At 48.1% G+C, this 21,381-nt stretch overlaps 1 protein-coding gene across 1 annotated transcript in view; it reads left to right on the top strand.

The window, feature by feature from the left end:
- The window catches only part of KAZN (kazrin, periplakin interacting protein), a 1,099,220-nt gene that overhangs the window by 799,668 nt on the left and 278,171 nt on the right, over positions 1-21,381 (top strand). The window lies entirely within an intron of this gene.

Consider the following 21,381-nt stretch of genomic DNA (forward strand, 5'->3'; position numbering starts at 1 on the left):
ATTCTGTGTTTCCTTCTCTCCATCCTCAAGTGTATTGGGAGAAGCCTTTCCTCATGGTCATAAAATGGCTGCCACAGTTCCAAACATCACATCTCATCCCGTAAACCCATTTCTGAAATATAAAAGAGGGAGAGATGTTTTTTAAAAAAAGACTTTCCAGTCATATGGCTCTCTGCTTTATCAGAGAGGAAAATCTTTCCCAGAAGCTCTCAAGCTGACATACTCTTACATCTTATTGATTAGAATAGAGTCAGGTGTCTGCTCCTAAGCCAACCACTGGCAAAGAGGAAGGGGTTGGCGATGGCTTATTTCAACTAATCTTATGGCTAAGCACATCATCTCCAAAACAAAATCAGAGTCCTGATGGCATGAAATAAGGGTCATGGGTATTGGTGGGGAAACAGCAACAGTGCACCTGGACTTAGTGTCTCAGTTCTATGCTGTGTGATACAGAGGTGCCAGGAGAGTCCGAATAACTCCTGACCACATGTCTTCTGGATTCTTTCTCCCTCCGCATTGCTCTTCTTCCTTCCCTATCAGGCTGCCTGCTGTCACTTCCTGCTCTTGCCTCTGTGATATTAGAGGCAGCATTGCTCCCTGATCCTGATTTTTTTCCCTTTAAACATATGTGAGTCTAGAACTTGGGGGATGCACTTGCTGGACTATGACAGTGTTTGTTTCTGAACTCCAGGGGCATGGTCTAGAAGTATTCCTGAGTCCATTTTCCCCAAAACTGGCTAGATTCCTATTTTGTTTGATTTTTTTTATTGTTGTTTGTTTTTAATCTCTACTTAGCAGAATGAGCTTTATTGGGATAGCCTAGGCCAGGAGGGGTGACATATGAAGCCAGTCTCTACAGGGCACCCTACTGCTGCTGCTGTTGCTGCTGCTAAGTTGCTTCAGTCGTGTCCAACTCCGTGAGACCCCATAGACGGCAGCCCACCAGACTCCCCCGTCCCTGGAATTCTCCAGGCAAGAACACTGGAGTGGGTTGCCATTTCCTTCTCCAATGCATGAAAGTGAAAAGTGAAAGTGAAGTCACTCAGTCGTGTCCGACTCTTCCCAACCCCATGGACTGCAGCCTACCAGGCTCCTCCGTCCATGGGATTTTCCAGGCAAGAGTACTGGAGTGGGTTGCCATTGACTTCTCCGGGGCACCCTGCATAGGCAAGCATTGCTGCATGCCCACCATCGTGGGAGATGTAGAGGCTGGGGAGTGGCTTTCTGATGTCACCCATTACAGGCCATGATGCTGACAGGTCTGTTCATTAAGCCAGGTCCCTTCCATGAGGGTTTTCCAGAGTCATCAACTCTGTGGTGTCAAGAAAAAAACATAACACAGGGTAATAGACTAGGATTTCTCAGCCTCAGCACTGTTGACATTTGGGGCCAGATGAATCTTGAAGGTTTTGGGGGCAAGGGGTGAGGGCTACTGTCCGGTGCACTTTAGGATGTTGAGTACCATCCCAGGCCTCCACCCGCTACCTGACCCTGACCACCCCCACTCCACAGTAATAATGTCACTAGACATTACCAAATGTCACTTGGAGGGTAGAATACCCCTAGCTGAGAACCTCTGGGCTGGAGAATCATGGGCTGGGGGCTGAAGTGCCTTAGTGTGCATGACCTTCCCCGATCGCCCTTCCTAAGGTACCACTATGGGCCCCCTACACATCCCATCTCTCTCCAGTCTCATTTCTTGCTTTGTTTTCTCCATAGCCCTTGTCACCCACTGAGTGTATCTTATTTTGTTTGTTTGTTTGCTTATCTGCTCCCAGTGCTAGACTCTGTGGGAACAGAAACTGGATTTGGCTTCCTCATCACAGCATCTCCAACACCTGACAGTGTCTTCACGTGGTGGGGATTCAACAAATGGGGGGATCTTACTAGGAATCATTTAATAACCCCCCATTCTGTTCCCCCAGGGCTTCCTTGGTAGCTCAACTGGTAAAGAATCCGTCTGCAATGCAGCAGACCTGGGTTCGATCCCTGGGTTGGGAAGATACCCTGTAGAAGGGAATGGCTACCCACTCCAGTATTTTGGCCTGGAGAATTCCATGGACTGTATTCCATGGGGATACATGGGAGAAGTCCATGGGGTCGCAAATAGTCAGACACAACTGAGCGACTTTCACTTAAATTTTCACACTGTTCCCCACACTTAGAAGGACACTTCCCCTACACAAGCTCATTATGCCTTACAAATAGGAAACGGGGGCACAGCAAAGTCCAGTAACAAATCTCTGGTAAATGATGAAGGCAGGATATAAACTCGGATCTGTCTGAATCCAAAACCTGGCTGGTTTGGGGGCTGCCAGGCCGCCTCCCTGAAGACACGAGGCCGGCAAGGAAGGGCTGTTTCCTGTCTTGTGATTGGTCAGTCCCAAAGGACCAAGAAACCAGAGCTCATTTTCGCCAGGCACCTGATGCATTGCCAAGGCTGCTTTGTCCTACTCGGGCCGTGGGACGCCCGAGGCCCCAAGAGAGCTTATGCTTTTTTAAGATTGGAAGAATTATGGATCAACTGCTCTTTGGTGGCCTCCAAACTATTTCTTTTTCCTTCCAGGGGAAAACCACAATCCAAACCTCTCAGTCGCGTCCGCCCCCAAAGCAGCACGGGAAACGTGGCCGGAGGAGTCCGCGCCTCCCCCAACCCACACGCAACCATCGGAAAACCCTGACGTTGAACGCGATTTTGTGGGGTGTTTGCGCCCCCGCCCCGCTCCCCTCTCAGTAATTAGCGCTTCAGCTTTCTCTGGAGGTCTTTATGTGTTTAGACAACACAGCTCATTGTTTCCAAATGTTAGTCAATTCTAACCATAAATCAAGCCCCAAATCTTGAATCTCATTCAAGGGAAAACTCACAAATTGATTCTACACAGATAAATCATAAGAGGGTGGGAATGTTATAAATGGAGAAAAGCAATTCAGACTCATGAGGCTGTAAATACAGCTTTTTGAACTACTTAGTGAGTACATTAAAACAATTACATGAGGCTTGAAAGATCTAATAAGTGCATCAGTCTTTAGGATGAAGTCATTTGAAAGTTACTATGCCTAAGAAGAATTAATATTTTTAGTGCTTTATAGTTTACCAAGTCTTTTTTTTTTTGCCCGTTATTTAATTTAATCCCTCACAACACCCTTTTTATATAGGCGGACAAGCTATTTAATTAAATTCCATCAGTTCAAAGACCTATTTTTTTCCATTTTTCTCTCCAAAATCAGGATACACCTTAGAATCAAAGACATGTCAGTTTAATTGGCAACTTTATTTCCTTAGTGATCCATAAAACAATAATGAATGTTTTAAATGATAGTGTCTTAGACTTAATGAAATGCATATTATTATCATCCCTGTTTCACAGGGGAGGTGACATGTCCCGAGATGTTACAGATTTGGCCCAAAGTCATGCAGTGAGTAAATGGAAAAATCAGAACTTGAGCTCAAGAAGGGAAAATCTTTTAAAACAGGAGTCCCCAACCACCAGCATCTAACTCCCGGTTATCGGAGGTGGAACTGATGTAATAATCATAGAAATAAAGTGCACAGTAAATGTAATGTGCTTGAATCATCCCCAAACCATCACCCCTCCACCCTGGCCCGGGGAAAAATTGTGCTCCATGAAACCGGTTCCTGGTGCCAAAAAGGTTGGGGGACCACTGCTGTAAAGGGCATATAAATAGCCCAAGGATACATGATCACCTATATGGAAGGTGGCCCCAATAACTGAGAAACTTTTGCTTTTCTGAACAAAATGCAAGTTTGGAACCAAAGCAGAGCTGCTTGAGATGTTAGAAAAGAGATCAAGAGTTGTCATGTTCTTCTCCACCTTTTCCTTGAAATATTCATCTTCTCCTCAGGATAATTTAGGTTGCTTGCTTTGAAATTGGCTTTGCAGGTTAGCCCTTGACAACTCACTTGAGAAAATTAGGAAACAACACCCTGACTCCAGATGGATTCAGTCCCTCATCAGACACAAGGTTCAGAGAGAGAAGCACAAACTGAATTTTAACGCTTTTACTGCTCAACTGATAGATACCTTGTACAGTGTGCATCTCGAGCAACTGTACACAGCATTTCTGTACACCCCCATGTCTCCAACTAATCTTCGGTGGAGGAGGGTGGTGGCAGGACAAGAATGCTTGGTGGGGACAAGGAAGTTGTGGACAAATTCAGAAAATAGTTTTCTAGTTCAGACCACGTTCATTGTTTAAGCCTGGTTTTGGTGTTCTGGTGAAGTCTTAGCCTGTGAACACTTCGACCAAGCTTGGCATTCAGAAAAGAAGCTTAATGCTTGGGAAAACTCATACAGATTTAAGAAATTCAAACATGGTCTTATTTTTAATGGTCTACCTGGGCATGTTTCTGAAGATACACCTGATTAGCTAAACCAACCAACCATTAGTATTAGCTTGCTGGTTTGAAGTACTATTTGATAGAGTAGAAAGAGGTTATGTTCAGGGCTTATGCAGAGCTGGGTTCAGACTTGGGTCTGCTACTTTCCAGCTGCTTACTATGGGAAAGTGTTAAATGTCCCTGAAACTTGAGTCTAGTCTCCTCATCTGTAAAATAGGTATAGGGGATTAAAGATAGGGCTTCCCTATTGGTTCAGATGGTAAAGAATCCACCTGCAGTGCAGGAAACCCAGGTTCGATCCGTGGGTCGGGAAGATACCATGGAGAAGATACCCCACTCCAGTATTCTTGCCTGGAGAATTCCATGGACAGAGGAGCCTGGCAGGCTACAGTCCACGGGGTTACAAAGAGTCGTACATGACTGAGTGGTTAACACTTTCACTTTTCATCACTTTCAGTGGATTAAAGATAAGTGCACTTTGTTGTTTAGTTGCTAAGTTGCGTCTGACTTTGTGACCCCGTGAACTGCAGCACACCAGACCTCCCTGTCCTTCACCGTCTCCGTGAATCTGCCCAAACTCATATCCGTTGAGTCAGTGATGCCATCCAACCATCTCATCCTCTGTTGCCCTTTTCTCCTCTTACCTTCAATCTTTCCTAGCATCAGGGTCTTTTCCAATGAGTCAGCTCTTCCCATCAGGTGGCCAAATTATTAGAGATTCAGCTTCAGCACCAGCCCTTCCAATAAATATTCAGGCTTGATTTCCTTTAGGATTGGCTGGTTTGATCTCCTTGCTGTCCAATGAACTCTCAACAATCTTCTCCAGCCCCACAGTTCGAAAGCATCAATTCTTCTGCACTCAGCCTTCTTTATGGACCAGCTCTCATATCCGTACATGACTACTGGGAAAACCATAGCTTTGACTATATGGGCCTTTGTCATATAGAAATGGATAAATGGAACCCTGGGGGTGTGAATAACAGCTCACTCAGGGCTTGTGTTGGGAGGTAAAGGAAATTTGTATGTCAAACAGTGAATGTGGTACCCAGCACAGAGGAGACATCCGGGTAAGCTGAGTTTTCTTTCATTCCCCTAACTAGTGTGGGGTCCACTTTGTTACTAGTTGTTCTTTCCTGCTGGGACTAGCCTAGTTGGTTGAGGAATTGGGTGGCGGGGGTGGAGAGAGGGGGGTACAGGGCATCACCCTGACTTAGGGCTGATTGGACCCCTCATTGCCCTCTGTAAATAGTTAAGGCCAGCCTCATCAGTCATCACAGGGCACGTTTGCTGTTGAACACAAATCATCATTAGTCCATCTTCCCCTGATGCCCAATAAGGAAAATTTCCTTAGATTTAATGGTGATGACTTCCCTTGGTCGTCGTTGGTGGTGAATATGATAACACATCAAAGGCTGAATCTTCGATCGTTCCCTACTGCCAGGTCTCTGCCTGTGCTCTGACCACAGGCGAGCAGGTGTCTGGCCTCCTGGTCACTCAAAGACCCCACCAGGGCTCCCACCTGGCCCTATTCCAGAGCACGGACCAAGTGTCCAGCTGTCCTCACCCCTGGCCCCAGGCCCACAGGGGCACACTGAGGCTTCCTGGTGTTCTTGGAGTTTGTTAAATCTGCAGTGCTCCCCCAGCAGAGCTCCAGCCCAGCAGGGGTGATGGAAGACATGAGCAGTGAGGTGGGAACGGTTGGGTGGGCTTCATGTATCTGGGGGTCTGTTCTGGTTAGGACTCGAGCTTTCAGTGTCCTTCTCACACTCCTAACAATGGGGCAGGGGCTGATGGACTGCCCCCTACTAAGATACATCTCATGTAGCAACCAGGTCACAAAGTAAGTAATCTCTAGGTCATTGGGAAGTTGATCATGTGATAAAGATAAATGCCACAAGTGCGTAAGGGGTCTGTGGAGGCAAAGCCGAGAATTTGCACCTCTGGGAGCTGGGTGTTATCTCAAGTGGTGACACTGCAGTCATTTGGCCTCTCCAAGCCTCGGCTTACTCACCTGCGGCCTGGGTTGTCCAGAGCCCCCACTTCCCAGGGTGTCCAGGGAGTTAAATGAGAGACTGTCTTTAAGCCTTGGCCAGCCTCAGGTACTAAATTCCAGGTAATAATGTTTATGAGAATCTTCCAACCACCTTCTGAAGTGAATCTTGTTTCCTCCACTGTGACAGAGAACTAGAGGCTCAGAAAATTCAGTATTGATAATTCCAGGGTAGGATTAGATGGCACAGGAGGAGCAGAACGAATCATTTTCTGAACATGAGAGAAATCAGAACCATTTCAGAAATGATGGTGAACTTAAATCAGGTGAGTCTGGAAACATACCAGGCATCTGTCCCCCTTTCTATGCCCACAAACCTGGGCAGCGAGAGGCATCTTTCAAGCAGATGGCAAGCCGGAGCTCTGTGCAGTCCACCTTAGGCCATGATGCGGAAACAATAAGTCTGTTATCGTTGGCCTTGTGGTCCTGAGGTTCTGGGCAGATGTTTGTGATCCCAGTGCCTCTCCTCAGCTGCATGGCAGCAGCTGCCTGCCTTGAGGCTGGTGAATCCAGAACACACGCAGCTTGGAGCATCTGATCTTCTTGCCCTTGGGTGATGCTTCTTATTTCAAACCCAGGCGTCTTAGCAGGGCTGACCTTGCTGCAGGCCCAGAGCCTCTAAGGATGCCCACCTCTGCTCTTTCGGCCGGGACAGAGGGAGGGGACATACAAGAGGAAGTCAGGAGGCTAAATTGATCTGTCCTCTGCTGTCCTTCACCTCCAACTTTCAGGACCTACTCTGCACCACTATCTATTAGTTATCCACTGCTGCATATAAATTGCCACAAGCTGAGTAACCTAAACACACCTTTGTTGTTTCATGTTTCCTGGGGGTCAGTAGTCCAGACACAGCTTAGCTGGGTCCTCTGCCCAGGGTTACACAAGGTACAGCGAAGGAAGCGGCCAGACCGCCTTCTTTCCTGGAGGCTTGACTGCAGAAGAATCTGCTTCCAAGCTCCCTTGGGCTGTTGTCAGAATCCTTTTCCCACCAGATATGTGAGTGAGGCCCTGGCATCTGGCTGGCTGTCAGCTGGTGGCACCCAGGTGCTGGAGGCTGCCTGCACTTCCAGGCCACGTGGGCTTCCTCAGCACCACTGCTGACATCATAGAGCCAGGAAACATCTCTCTAGTGTGGACAAGCAAGACAGAATCATAGGTGGATGGATCGGTAGATGTGTGTGTATAGACAGATATAGATACAGACATAGATTGATGGTAGGTAAATATAGAGATTGATGGTAGATAAATGTAGATATGTACACATATAGAGAGATAAATAAAGATAGGTAGGAGGAGATAGATGATTGATAAATATAGATAAGATTAGATACATGCATATATATTCAGACAGATAAATAGATTTGTAGTTGTTTAGTCACTGAGTCATGCTGACACTTTGTGACCCCATGGACTGTAGCCTGCCAAGCTCCTCTGTCTATGGGATTCTCCAGGCAAGAATACTGGAGTGGGTTGCCATTTCTTTCTCCAGGGGATCTTCCCAACCCAGAATTAAACCCACACCTCCTGCACTGGCAGGCAGATTCTTTACCACTGAGCCACCTGGGAAGCTCAGATTGACAGACCGATAATAACCTAATCATAAAAGTGCCTTCCTATCACCTTCACCATGTTATGGTCACTATAAACAAGTCACGCTCAAGGCGGGGAGATGACACCTGATGTGACACAAGGGGGTTGAGGTCAGGGGGGCAGTCTAGGGATTGTGACTGAAACTCTTGAGAGTTAGAGTGTATCCTTCTCGTTTCTAGACGGGAAACTGAGGTTTAGAGAGAGAACTTGCCCAAGCTCCAAGCGTGATCCTATGGCCTCCCTGGCGTTTCAGACCATGCTGGCCCACTTCTCAATGGACACTTCTTCTTCACCATCGTGACCACACTTGGCTCGCTGCCCTGGCTGAGTGGTACTGGTTACCCGTATGCAGATTTTGACAAGCGGGGCCGGAGTGCTTCTTCAGTGGCAGCGTCCATCGTGCTGATAATGTCTGTCTTCAGTGTGTGTCTTGTCTCTGCACCCCTGCCACGTGCCCCCAGAAGGCAAAGACTGCCTTCATCTTGTTTGTGGCCACATCCCTCTACCTAGAGAGGTTCTTGGCCGATTGCATGGATGCTGTGAACAGTCATTCAGTTATTCAACAAACACTTGCGGAGCTGGACTGCCTACTTTGGAAACAAAGATGACCAAGACACAATGCTGCCTTCACAAGCTCCTCACCTTCTAGCAGAGCAGAGACGTGAAACAAACAAACCACGAGATAGTGTGGTATGGTATGAGGAGCAGAGTGGGCTTCTCAGGATTGCCCACCCCTCCGTCCCCAGGCCTACAACAGCGACTGGCACATAGCGCGTGCGTGCTCAGTCACTCAGTCATGTCTGATTTCCTATCCCGTGGACCGTAGTCCGCCAGGCTCCTCTGTTCATGGGATTCTCCAGGCAAGAATACTGGAGTGGGGTGCCAGTTGCTCCTCCAGGGGAATCTTCCTGACCCAGGGATTGAACCCACATCTCCTGCATCTCCTTGCGTTGGCAGCTGGTTTCTTTACCACTGAGCCACCTGGGAATCCCCCGGCACGTAGTATGTGCCCAGTAAAGTTTGTTGACTATTCTGGTTCCCTTACCCAGCTTGCCTTGCTCTCTTCTCTTCTGCAGAGAGTAGAAAATAAAAATCATAAGAGATTAACTGCTCAGGAAAATCCAAAGAAAGTTTTAAAAATGTGCATAACAACATTCTACGCTGGCTTTGGAAGTCTCTGATGCAATCCTCAGATCCTGGCACCTCCCTTTTGGAGCGGAGTTTTGCATTTAGAAAGGAAAAAAAACAAAGACTGTAATTATTAAAATTGTGTATATAGGAGAATTTAGCCTTTCATTTGAGGTGTCCTAATGACACTTCAACAACTGCTAGGGAAGATAATAGGGTTTAGAGCAATTACGCAGACCGTCGAATACCGAACATGAGTGATTCAGATTCATGCTTGGAACTGGAACGATTCTCGGCAGTTTTGCTCATACACAGCTGTTTCATTTAAAATATTTTGGCAGAAAATTGTGAAGCAGGCTGTGCTGGCCATCCCTGCATTGGAAGCTTAACTCCTTCCATACCCAGTGTTGTCCGTCTCTCCTCCTTCCCAGATCCCCACCTTAATTACTGCTTGGCCAAGTTTTTGAGCAACGTATTTGTGGAGTTAAAACTTGGGCCCCTAGCTGAAAGATCTGGGGAGTGTGTTTCTCCGAAGCCTGCTGGAAGATTCCATGTCGCTGTGTCTCTTTTGATTCAGTCAGTAGATATCATTTAATCACCACATGGCCAGTCCTGTGTGGGCTGCCAAGGTCTATCGGTCAGATGGCCAAAAACAGATGGTGCACTCAAACGGGGTGATTTGAGAAGAGTTCTGTCTTAGTTTGAGCAGCTCTAACAAAATTCCTCGACTGGGTGGCTCAAACAGCAAACATCTATTTCTTACAGTTCTGAAGACCAGGAAGTCCCACAGTGCAGGTCCTGGCTGATTCAATGTCTGGTGAGAACCTTGGTTTTCAGATCTTGCTGTGTCTTCACAGGTACAGAGAGGTTATCTCTCTTGTGTCTCTTTTTATAAGGATGCTAACTCCATCCTGACAGCTTCACCCTTATGACCTAATCACCTCCCAAAGGCCCCACCTCCAAATACAGTTATAATGGGGACTAGGGTTTCAACATATGAATTTGGTGGGGAACACAAGTCTTTAGTCCATAGAAAACTCAGTTAAAAGAGCAAAGGTTACAAGGGTTCAGTTTGAATTTATAGAAGCCCACAGAGACAGTGTAGTGCTCCAGGGATGTGATAGCAGGGAGCTGATGGCAGCTCAAGGAGCAAAGGTAGGAAGATGTTAATAGCATGTGGAAAGTGTACCTGTACAGGTGGGCAGGCCCATCGGAGCCATAGCACTGAGTTTCAGACATGTAGCCAACCCCCTAAAACAATGAGGGACCCCTGCCCTCTCCTCTCACCCTCCAGGCTCCTCCTGGGGTTTCCCATTGGTCCAACCCAGCTAGAGGCCAGAAGTCAGAGAAGGTTGTTGATGCATTCCGTACAGCTCAGCCTCCCAGAGTTTGAGAAATGGTGAGCGATGAATTGAAGATAATCCAGCACAAAGGGGGTCCAAGACGAGTAGACTTGTGTCCTCTGCCCTCAGGGAGTGGATCCATCTACAAAAATCTTACAAGCACCTCATGATGGGCTGCTGTGGTTGCAGGATAAGGGACTCATTCAATTTACCTCAAATCATTGGGAGTTCACTGTCAGAGAACCCAGAAAAAGCCAGATCTTCCAGCCTCAGAAAGAGCTAGGCGTAACTGTAGTGGTTGAATTTTATGTGTCAGCATGGTCACGGTCTAGTGCCCAGTGTTCAGTCAAATGCCAGTCTAGCTGTTACTATAAAGATATTGTGTCAATGAAATTAATATCTGTAGTCAGTTGGCTATAAGAAAAGCAGATTTCCCTCTAGAATGAAGGTGGGCCTTGTCCAATCAGTCGAAGACCATAAGAACAAAAACTGAGGTTTCCCAAAGAAGGAAGGAATTCTGCCCTGAAGACTGGAGCATAGAAGTCCTGCCTGAGTTTCCAGCCTGCACTTCAAATCTGAGAAGCTTCCACAATCATGTGAACCAGTTCCTTAAAATGAATAAATAAGCAAATAGATATCTCCTATTGACTCTGTTACTCTGGAGAACCCCAGCTGATACACCCCCAACAACTTCCCATTACAAGTAAGATGATCCCAAACTCCACGCTTGGGCCTCTGAAGCCTCACATGGTCTACCTCTCACCTCCCTGCCTTCTCTAATTTCACTCCCTAATCCAAGGATTTTCTGACTTTAATGTGCACAGGTTAAAAAAATAATAATAAATTTTTTAAAATTTAAATGTGCACAGGAATCACCTGGAGAACTTGTGAAAACGTACAAGTTCCGTCCCCAGAGACTCAAGCCCAGGAGGAGTGGGTGGGGCCTGAGTTTGCTTTCTAACAAGTTCGTGCAGGAGGCTGATGCTCCTCAACCATGAACGACAGTTGGAGTAACACTGCACAATCCATTCAGTCCTCTGCGCCCAGACTTCTCCTCTTGGGGAGAACCTCAGTGCTTTTGAGGGTTACTTAGCTAAGTCACTCCTTCTGCTCTTGGAGCCTTCTGCCAATACCAAGTGCCACGTCGTCTGGGTATCCTGAGAGCCTGGAAGCAGCCATGGTGAATGGAACATGTCTCACTGGTCCCTGTTAGCACAGTTGGGTTGTTCTCCCAGCTGCAAACCCGGGTCCTGGGCTACACAGCTGCCTGAATGAACTACACAGATTATCAAGTTGGATTTCCCACTCTCGCCCACAGTAAGTTGGCAGTGCCTGGCTGACTGAACTCTGTGGTCCTTTAAGGGGTAATTAAGATAAAATGCAGCCATGAAATTAAAAGACGCTTGCTCCTTGAAAGAAAAGCTATGACAAACCTAGATAGCATATTAAAAAGCAGAGACATTACTGACAAAGGTCCATATAGTCAAAGCTATGGTTTTTCCAGTAGTCATGTACGGATGTGAAAGTTGGACCATAAAGAAAGCTGAGTGCCGAAGAATTGATGTTTTTGAACTGTGGTGTTGGAGAAGACTCTTGAGAGTCCCTTGGACTGCAAGGAGATCAAACCCATCAACCCTAAAGGAAATCAATCCTGAATATGCATTGGAAGGACTGATGCTGAAGCTCCAGTACTTTGGCCACCTGATACAAAGAACTGACTCGTTGGATAAGACCCTGGTGCTAGGAAAGATTGAAGGCAGGAGGAGAAGGGGACAACAGAGGATGAGATGGTTGGATGACATCACTGACTCAATGGACATGAGTCTGAGCAAGCTCCGGGAGTTGGTGATGGACAGGGAAGCCTGGCGTGCTGCAATCCATGGGATCGCAAAGAGTCGGACACGACTAAGTGGCTGAACTGAACTGAAGGTAAAATGAGGTCATTAAGGTGGGCCCTGATCCAGCGTGACTGGTGTCCTTTTAAGAAGAGGCAGTTAAGAACTTCCCTGGTGGTACAGTGGATAGGAATCTGCCTGCCGATGCAGGGCACGTGGGTTCGATCCCTGGTCCAGGAAGACTGCACATGCCACGAAGAAACTAAGCCCATGAGCCGCAACTACTGAAGCCCATGCTCCTAGAGCCTGCGCTCTGCAACAGGAGAAGGCACCTCACTGAGAAGCCCATGCCCCACAGCAAAGAGGAGTCTCCCACCCACGCAACTAGAGAAAGCCCATGCAGCAACTAAGGCCCAGTGCAGCCAGAAAGAAAGAAATGAAAGTTCTTAATAAAGAGGCAGCTAAGACACAGACGCTCACAGAGGAAAGACCTCATGAAGACACAGAGAGAAGACGGCCATCTGCAAGACAAGGAGAAGAGACTAACCTTGCTGACACCTTAACCTTGGACTTCGAGTGTTCAGAATTATGCGAAGATAAGTGTTTGTTGTTCAGGCCACCCAGTCTGGCACTTTGTTGTGACAATCCTAGAAAACAAATACAGTCACCCAGTCGAATCTCCAGCTTTCACCCAGTTGGGAATGCTGAGGCCTGGGGAGGGAATGCCATCCATCCACGTGGCAGAGTCCAGTCCTCTGTACAGGGCTCTTGACTTCAAGCAAGTGGTTGTTTGTCCCTGGACCATGCTGCCTCCTCCATCATGAAATATTGATCATCTCCCTGCCTTCCGTTTAGTTTGTTCAAACAATTTGCTGCCACTAAAGCAAACTGGTCTCTGTTTGCTTTTTTAAGTAATGATTTTCTCCCAGAACTCTCAGATCCTGCAGACACCATCAGCACAGTCTTGCCCTGCCCTTCTCGAGTCCTTCTACTTCCAGTCCTGACAGCCCAGTCCAGGAAAATCGAGTTTTCATCCCACTCAGGTGATATGTTGAGGAGCTTCTCCTGTGACCCTTGGTGGTGGAAGTGCCATGGAGCGTTCAGACAGAAAGTTCCATGAGGCAATTAGGAGAACAGAACTATACTCAGGAGAGAGACTGGACCAGAGCTGTCATTTAAGAGCTGTCAGCCTGGAGATGTGGGTTTGGAGCATTGTGACATTGTAAAATCAGAGAGGCAAGACTTCACAAGAGCAAGAGGAGAAAATATGTCTTCCTCAAGACACTCCAGGGTCCAGCAAGAGAATCTGTCTCTGGCTTGCTCGGGTGAAGAGGAGGATTTGTGGAGAAGACACTGGAATTTCACAGATTCCAAAGAGAAAGTGGGCATTCAGCGGTGGAAAAACCAGGTAACCCCTCCCTAGGTGTCTGACTCCAGAGCCACAGGTCCTTTTGTCCCCGTGCATTGGTTCTGATGTCTTTGCACAGAACAGAAGACTCTGACTCACCCAGCCCAGGCAGTAAGAAAGATGCATTCCCCCGCTAACAAGACATCCAAGTGGAGAGTGGTCCCAGTGGGTTTGTTTCAAGGCTCTGCAGTGCTGACAGGCCTCTGGATTTTCCCATCTCTCCTCTTGGCCAAGCTCGGTAGTTGACTTCATCGCTAGTTCATTAGCTCGATCTCTTCATGGTCTCAAAGTGGCTGCCACACAAAGACAGAGCAACTCTAACCCAAGAAGGGGACCATTTTTTCCTGTGTGTCTCCTTTGTATTAGCCTCCCAGGAGCTCCCCCCAGCCCTCCCCTAGACTTCACTGGGCCACACGCTCATCTGAGTCAGGATGAATCCTCATAACTGGCAGAATGAATGGGATCAGCCCATGGTCCTATGGAGAGAGCAGGCTTCTGAAACAAAATAGGAATTCTGTTGGAAAGCCAAATGGGGTGCTCTGCTGCTCTGAACCCATCTTGGCTCTCTGGGCTCTGCAGAGCAGCCCCGTCTGCACACAGCACCGCACTTCTCAAGTCCACGTCACCTCGGACACAGGCAGGCAAGCTCCAGCTCCCAATCTCTAATTCCTAGAAGAGGGAGTTTACAGGCAGCTCAAGCCAGGTGACCACCCTGTTCAATCACAGTGAAGCCCCACAAACACAGCTGTGGGGCCACATCTAGGAGAGAAGGGGCCGTGTTCAGAAGGAGGTTGTCTGTGACTATGAAAATACCCCAGCGGTACCTCCTGTGCAGCCTTGGAGAAGATGGAGATTAAAGAGGGTAGACGCAGAGCTGCTTGTCAGCCACGGCTGGTGTCCACCCGCACCACCACCAACAGGAAGGATTCCGAAATAAGGAAGAAGGGGGCTGTGCTTGTCACCAGCCTGGGATGGCTGTTGGCTTTGGGAAGGTAGTGGTGGCGGCCCTGAGACGCAGGGGACAGTCCCGCACAGAGGAGAATTGTCCCTCCGTTATGCCACATGCAGAAACTAAGAGCTAGAGAAGGACTATTTCATGGAGTTTGGGGACAGGACATAGATATCGTGTATGGAAGCCAGAGCTGGGAAGGTCACTTGGGTTAGGGGCTGGAGAAGGGGAATAATTCTTAGAGTGCCAGAAAGCCCAGGAAGATGACCTGAGAGGGGATGAAAATGAGGCCAGTGTGTGGCTGGAAGTAGAGGCAGCAGTTTATTATCGGAGCATAATTGATCTGCAATGTTCTGTTAATTTCTGGTGTACAGCAAGGTGATCCAGTTATAGGCAGATAGATAGATTTGTAGGTAGATAGATGGATGATAGATACCCAGGTAGATTAATGATGGATAGATAGATAGGTAAATGATGCTGCTGCTGCTGCTGCTAAGTCACCTCAGTCGTGTCCGACTCCGTGTGACCCCATAGATGGAAGCCCACCAGGCTCCCCCGTCCCTGGGATTCTCCAGGCAAAAACACTGGAGGGGGTTGCCATTTCCTTCTCCAATGTGTGAAAGTGAAAAGTGAAAATGAAGTCATGTCCGACCCTTAGCGACCCCATGGACTGCAGCCTACCAGGCTCCTCCATCCATGGGATTTTCTAGGCAAGAATACTGGAGTGGCTTGCCATTGCCTTCTCCGAGGTAAATGATAGGTGATAGCTAATAGATAGATATTCTTTTCCATTATGTTTTATTATAGAGTATTGAACATAATTCCCTGTACTGACAGTAGGACCTTGTTGTTTATTTTCTATATGATCTACCAATTCCAAACCCCTCATTTATCCCTCCCCCACCCCCTTTCCCCTTTGGTAACCATAGGTTTCTTTTCTGGGTCTGTGAGTCAGAACCAGCATTTTAAATGCCGGTTCAGGAAGTGGGGCAGTGCAAGTGGAGGGTTTAGATCCTATTAGTGACTCTGGGAAGCTGAGAAGGAGGCTGGAGAGAAGGGAGAGGGGTGAATGGGGGAGGAGGGGAGAGAGGAACTGGGTTATGACTTTCATGAGCTTTCTCTGAAGACACTCTCAGTAAAATAGATGGACTCTATATCCTGACAGTTGAATTTAAGAAAAGCGGTGAGAGCCTTTTGCCGTGCTTTAGCCTGAGTTGAAGGAATGGATAATTCAGAGGGTCGGACGCACACAGCCCAAGTTAAGTGGCAGAGGGTGCAGCTCTGACCAACAGGGAGGAAATGACACCAGCTTCAGAACCAAGGGAACCTCTTGACCTTCGCCTGCCTGCTCACAGGTTGTTCTGAGGATTAAGGAAGGAAGACACCTGTTGTGGTCCCCAGACCGTGGGCGCAGTCTTGGGAGCAGTGGCCGAGGTTGGCGTGTATCTGTCATCATCACCATCATCATGCCCCTGCCACCTCTCCACTGATGTCAGGGGTGGGTCTCTCTGGCATTTTCGTCCTTGTAGCCTCTTTGCCAGTTCTGTATGTCGACTTCATGACCTTCTGCGGCACTGAATTCCTTGGCTAGGCACCATGAACCATGAGGGTTCTTTTATTTTTTTCCTTTGGCCAGACCACGCAACTTGCAGGATGTTAGTTCCCTGACCAGGAACTGAACTGGTCACTGGCAGTGAAAATGCCGAGTCCTAACCCCTGGGCTGCCAAGAAATTCCCAAGGTTGTTGTTTTCAAGTCCTGTGTTTACTAGCTGTTGGGGCGCAGACTTCTGATGGGGTTTTGGGGCAGGCTCTGGCGGTTTGGCTGAGAGTGCGCTGAGCCTTTTGCTTCGTCCCCTCTCTGTGTCCCTCGGAGGTGCTCTCAGAGCTCCTGCTTCTCTCCCACAGTCTCCTCCAGCCCTCACTGCTGCCCCAGGCCTAACTAGGGAATGTTCAAGCCTTTGGCAAAAGCAAGAACTGCTTTCAACTCAAGTTAACTCGAAGGCCTGGGTCATCCATTCCAGGCGGTCAAGGCGTTGAACCACAGAGCACAGCCCAGCTCTTAGGAAGCCTGGGCTGCTCAGACACCCTGCAGGATGCAGGTACATGACTCCCTACCCCCACCCAGCTGAGGCCGCCTCCACCTGACAGGTCTGCTGCATTTCTCCTCGGCTGTCCGAAATGAGAGCTCTGCGCCTTTCTTGCGGTTTCTGCCACAGTGTTGCATGTAATAGCATCGTCTCTGTATCCAGGGGTAAGTGCTTTAGAACTTACCATGCTTACCATGCAGCAGAACGCATGTCATTCTTGCCATTTCAATGAGTCACTTTAATCATCAACCCATTTTTCAGAGGAAGCAAACTGAGACAGAGAGAGGCAGAGTCACTCGCCCAAGGACACACAGCTAGTACATGTGTCTGGGACTAGAGGCCAGTCATCTCTTACTCCAGAGTCCAGCCTCTGCTTACTCCCCGAGCCCCTCGTCCCTCCTATAGACCTTATCCTGCGTGTCCTAGACGCTTCAGGACTGGCTTTCCTGCTCCAACTCCCTGCTCTCAGGGCCCTGTGATCACAGCCCTTCCCCTCCCTGGCCATTGTCAGTTTAGCTGTCTGTCCAGCCCACCCTTCCAGGGGAACACCCGGATGTCCCAGCACTTAGCCCAAGGCCTGGCACATGGGGGACAGCTGGGTGGATGGCCAGGAAACTCCCAGAGGTTGAACAACTCACCCAAGGCTGCACAGAGAGCAGCTGTGAGCAGCTGGACTCTTTCCCAGGACCTGGGAAAGCAGTTCCATGCCAGCCTTCGAGTCCCCCTGACTTTTGGGACCTGCATGGAAATGTTTTCTCAGCCGCCTTCTGCTTCCACACCCCTGGCTGCCTTCTCTGATTGTTCCTCCCAGGTTGAGAAAGGAAGAACTGGTGAAAAGAAGGGGAGAATGTCCCAGCATCTGATGACAGGCATGTATGAATCATCTGTTGATGCTCAGGGCGGTCAGGAACTCGACGCACTGTCAGGCGCTCTTGAGGCTGGCCATATGGATTTATTTTTGTGGATCTTGTGTTGCAAACTAGAGTTGCTATTAAATACAGGGTGAGTCACCCTCTGCTTCCACACTTGCATCCCAGCCTACAGCGCCTTCATCAGAAAATTCGACAGCGCGCCCTCACTGCTCCCTGGGGGCAGATGCCGTGTTTGCCAGGACGGCCATCCCCTCCTCTGTGCTTCCTGAGCCTCCAGACCCATCTTGGCCCCTCCTCTGTCACATCGGTGGTTTGTCAGTTTTTCTATTTCCCCAGTGACACGAAGTTCTTCTGGGGCAGCAACAGGTTTTTTGGTGTTTTTTTTAATCTCAGTTGCCAAGGTGCACCTGTTGAAGGACGCCCACATTGCCAAGGTGCTCCTGTTGAAGGATGAATGCTAATTTTATTGACTTTATCGCTGGTGTGCCTGGCTGGGATATATGTGGGCTAAGTTGATTCAGTCGTGTCCAACTCTTTGCAACCCTATGGACCATAGCCTGCCAGGCTTCTTTGTCCATAGGATTCTCCAGGTAAGAATACTGGAGTGAGTTGCCATGCGTTCCTCCAGGGGATCTTCCCGACCCAGGAACTGAACTTGCATCTCTGACCTCTCCTGCATTGGCAGGCAGGTTCTCTACCACTGGTGTCTCTGGTGACCCAGATGGTAAAGAATCCACCTGCAGTGCGAGAGACCTGGTTCAATCCCTGGGTTGGGAAGATCCCCTGGAGGAGGACATGGCAACCCACTCTAGTATTCTTGCCTGGAGAATCCCAAGAAAAGAGGAGCTTGACAGACTACAGTCCATGGGATTGCAAAGAGTCGGACACAACTGAGTGATTGAGTGGGAACACCGGGCTGGTAACCAAAGTTAAAAAGAGCTCAGCAGTGCTCTGTGGTGACCTGGATGGGTGGGATGGGGTGCGATGGGGCTGAGAGTGAGGTCCAGGAGAGAGGGGATATATGCATACATAGAGCCGACTCACTTTCTTGTACATAAGAAACTAACACGGCATTGTAAAATGACTATACCCCAGTTTAAAAAAACTGAAAGAACTCAGGTGGCTTTTGTTCTAATTACCCACATGTAGTTTCATGGAAAACAAGTTAGTGCAGGAAGAATAAAGACTTGGGTTTGGACTAAACAGTTTCAAATCCAAGTTCGAGGACTTCCCTGATGGTCCGGTGGCTAAGACTCTGCCCTCCCAATGTGGATTTGATCCCTGGTCAGGAAACTAGATCCCACATGCCACAAACTAAAGATCCCATGTGCTGCAACAAAGAGGTTACTCAGCCAAATAAGTAAATGTTTTTTTAACAATCCTGGCTCAGCTGCCATGTGATTTTGGGTCCAGCAACCCCTTCAAGGGCTTCCTTGGTAGTTCAGCTGGTAAAGAATCCATCTGTAATGCAGAAGACCCTGGTTGATTCCTGGGTCAGGAAGATCCCCTGGAAAAGGAATAGGCTACCTACTCCAGTATTCTTGGCCTTCCCTGTTGGCTCAGATGGTAAAGAATCCACCTGCAATGCAGGAGACCTGGGTTTGATCCCTGGGTTGGGAAGATCCCCTGGAGAAGGGAATGGCTACCCACTCCAGTATTCTGGCCTGGAGAATTCCATGGACTGTACAGTCCATGGGGTTGCAAAGAGCCAGACATGGCTGAGCGACTTTCACTCGCTTCAACCCCTTCAAGTCTCAGTGTCTTTTTTTTGAACTGGGGGAATCCACTTCAACCCACCCAGAGGAGTTGTCGTCAGGACCGAATAAAAATCCTGCATGGAGGGCTCTGCACACCTCAGCCTTTTTACTCACCTGGGAAAAAGGACAGGGACTTGTGGGCCAAGCCCTGAGGCACCTGTTGTCACAAGTAACCTCCCCTAACGCAGCCTCAGGGGTCTGACCGAGCTAGTGACCCACTTGCAGAGACTCAGGAACGGATTCTTCATTCTCAGTGCAGGATTTTGTTAGCTTCACCCTCATCACAGGCCTGACAGATGATAAAAGTACTCAGACAATGACTGTTGGATTCAAGAGGAGAATTGTGGGGGAAAAGGGGTTCCAGAGAGAGATCCTTTACAACAGGGGTCCCCAACCACCGGGCTGCAGTCCAATACATCCTGTCAGATCGGGGTCAGCATTAGATTAGAAATCAAAGTGCATTGCACAATCAGTGTAGTGTGCTTGAATCAGCCCCAAACCACGCCCTCCTCCCAGTCTGTGAAAGAATTGTCTTCCCCGAAATTGGTCCTCGGTGCTAAAAAGGTTGGGGATGGCTGCTTTAGTACAAATTCCAAATGGTCCCCTTCATCCAGGTCCTTCACAGAACGTTCACAAGGGTCTTGCTGCCAGCAAGTTTTCCAACTTTGAGTAGGTTGGGAACAGGTGATGAATGGAAATGTTTATGGTGTTTATGAACCTTCAGCCCTTTTGAGGATGGCTTTCCTAAGATGGGACAGGAGCCCACATTTTGAATTTCACATGTCACTAGAAATAGGCTGGGGTTCCTCTTGTTCCTCCTGTGTTTGCCTAGAAGTCGGCTGTGTCCCCTTCTTGTCTGAGGATTAGGGTTAACTGATATAGCTAGAAACAGAAGGCCAGTTTTTAAGCCATTGATGACAAATGCCAGCATGCGTGCCATAACTCACCCGTCTCCTGCTCACGGCAGACATCCACAATCAATCATGGCACTGTCTGATGCACAAGTAGTCGATCTTTGGTATGGACTACCAGTCACAGCGCAGGGAACTTGAAGGTCAGAATTGTAATCGTTGCATTTTCTATTAGCAAACACTGTCTCTTTAAAAAGGGGGAAAACAGTATACATATTACAATTAAAACATGTACCACTACACTGAGTAAATGTTCAGGACCCTGGGGATCCCATCTCAATAGTCTTATTATCAGCCTATTTTACTTGAGTATAAACAATAAATGCATTGCAAATTATTAATGGAAAACCACGTTTAGGAATCATGGCGATTACTGATCAATTGGATGGAATAATTACTATAATTGCTGGATAATGAGATTCTTCCTGGCCTGAGAAGGGAGGGTATAAGTTCTGGAATTGATTCCTCTGCTTAGCAGAGTCTCAGAACCGGGAAGAGACAATCCTGAACTCCAAGGCAGTCATGCTGACAACTGTAAGTTGAGACAACAGTCCCTAATAGCCACGAAGAGGAAGATACCACATCCATTACTAGTGTTTTCAGTAGAAGGCTACAGAAACCCTGACTAAAAGCAGCTTAAACTGTGGAGTTTGTAATCCAAGAGGTCAGTAGAACTGAACTGGTGCAGCATTTCAACAGCCACACTTAGAACCAGCCTGTTTCCATTTTTCTGAGTTGCCATCCAGAGTTTGGTGGTTTGTCACTTCATGGTCACAAGATGGCTGCCGATGCTCCAGGCATCACATTCCCATTTAAGACAGGAAGAAAGCTGATGAGACAGGGACAGTAACATTTGTCCTTTTCTTTTAGAAGAGCCACGGGGAGACTTCTATTTATGTTTCATTGGCCGGAGCAGTGTTACATGGTCACTCTTGCTGCAAGGGAGACTGGGGAAGTGGGGGACAGGGTATCCTGGTTGGCTTAGGCCGATCATGAGCCTTCCCCCGGAGTTGAGTCTATTGTCACTCTGAACAGAAGGGATTCTGTTAGCAAAAAAGGAGAGCCTGGAAATTGGATAAACAATTAATAG

This window comes from Moschus berezovskii, chromosome 17, assembly GCF_049115385.1.
Source record: "Moschus berezovskii isolate FMDL1 chromosome 17, NW_MosBer_1.0, whole genome shotgun sequence".
Lineage (NCBI taxonomy): Eukaryota > Metazoa > Chordata > Mammalia > Artiodactyla > Moschidae > Moschus > Moschus berezovskii.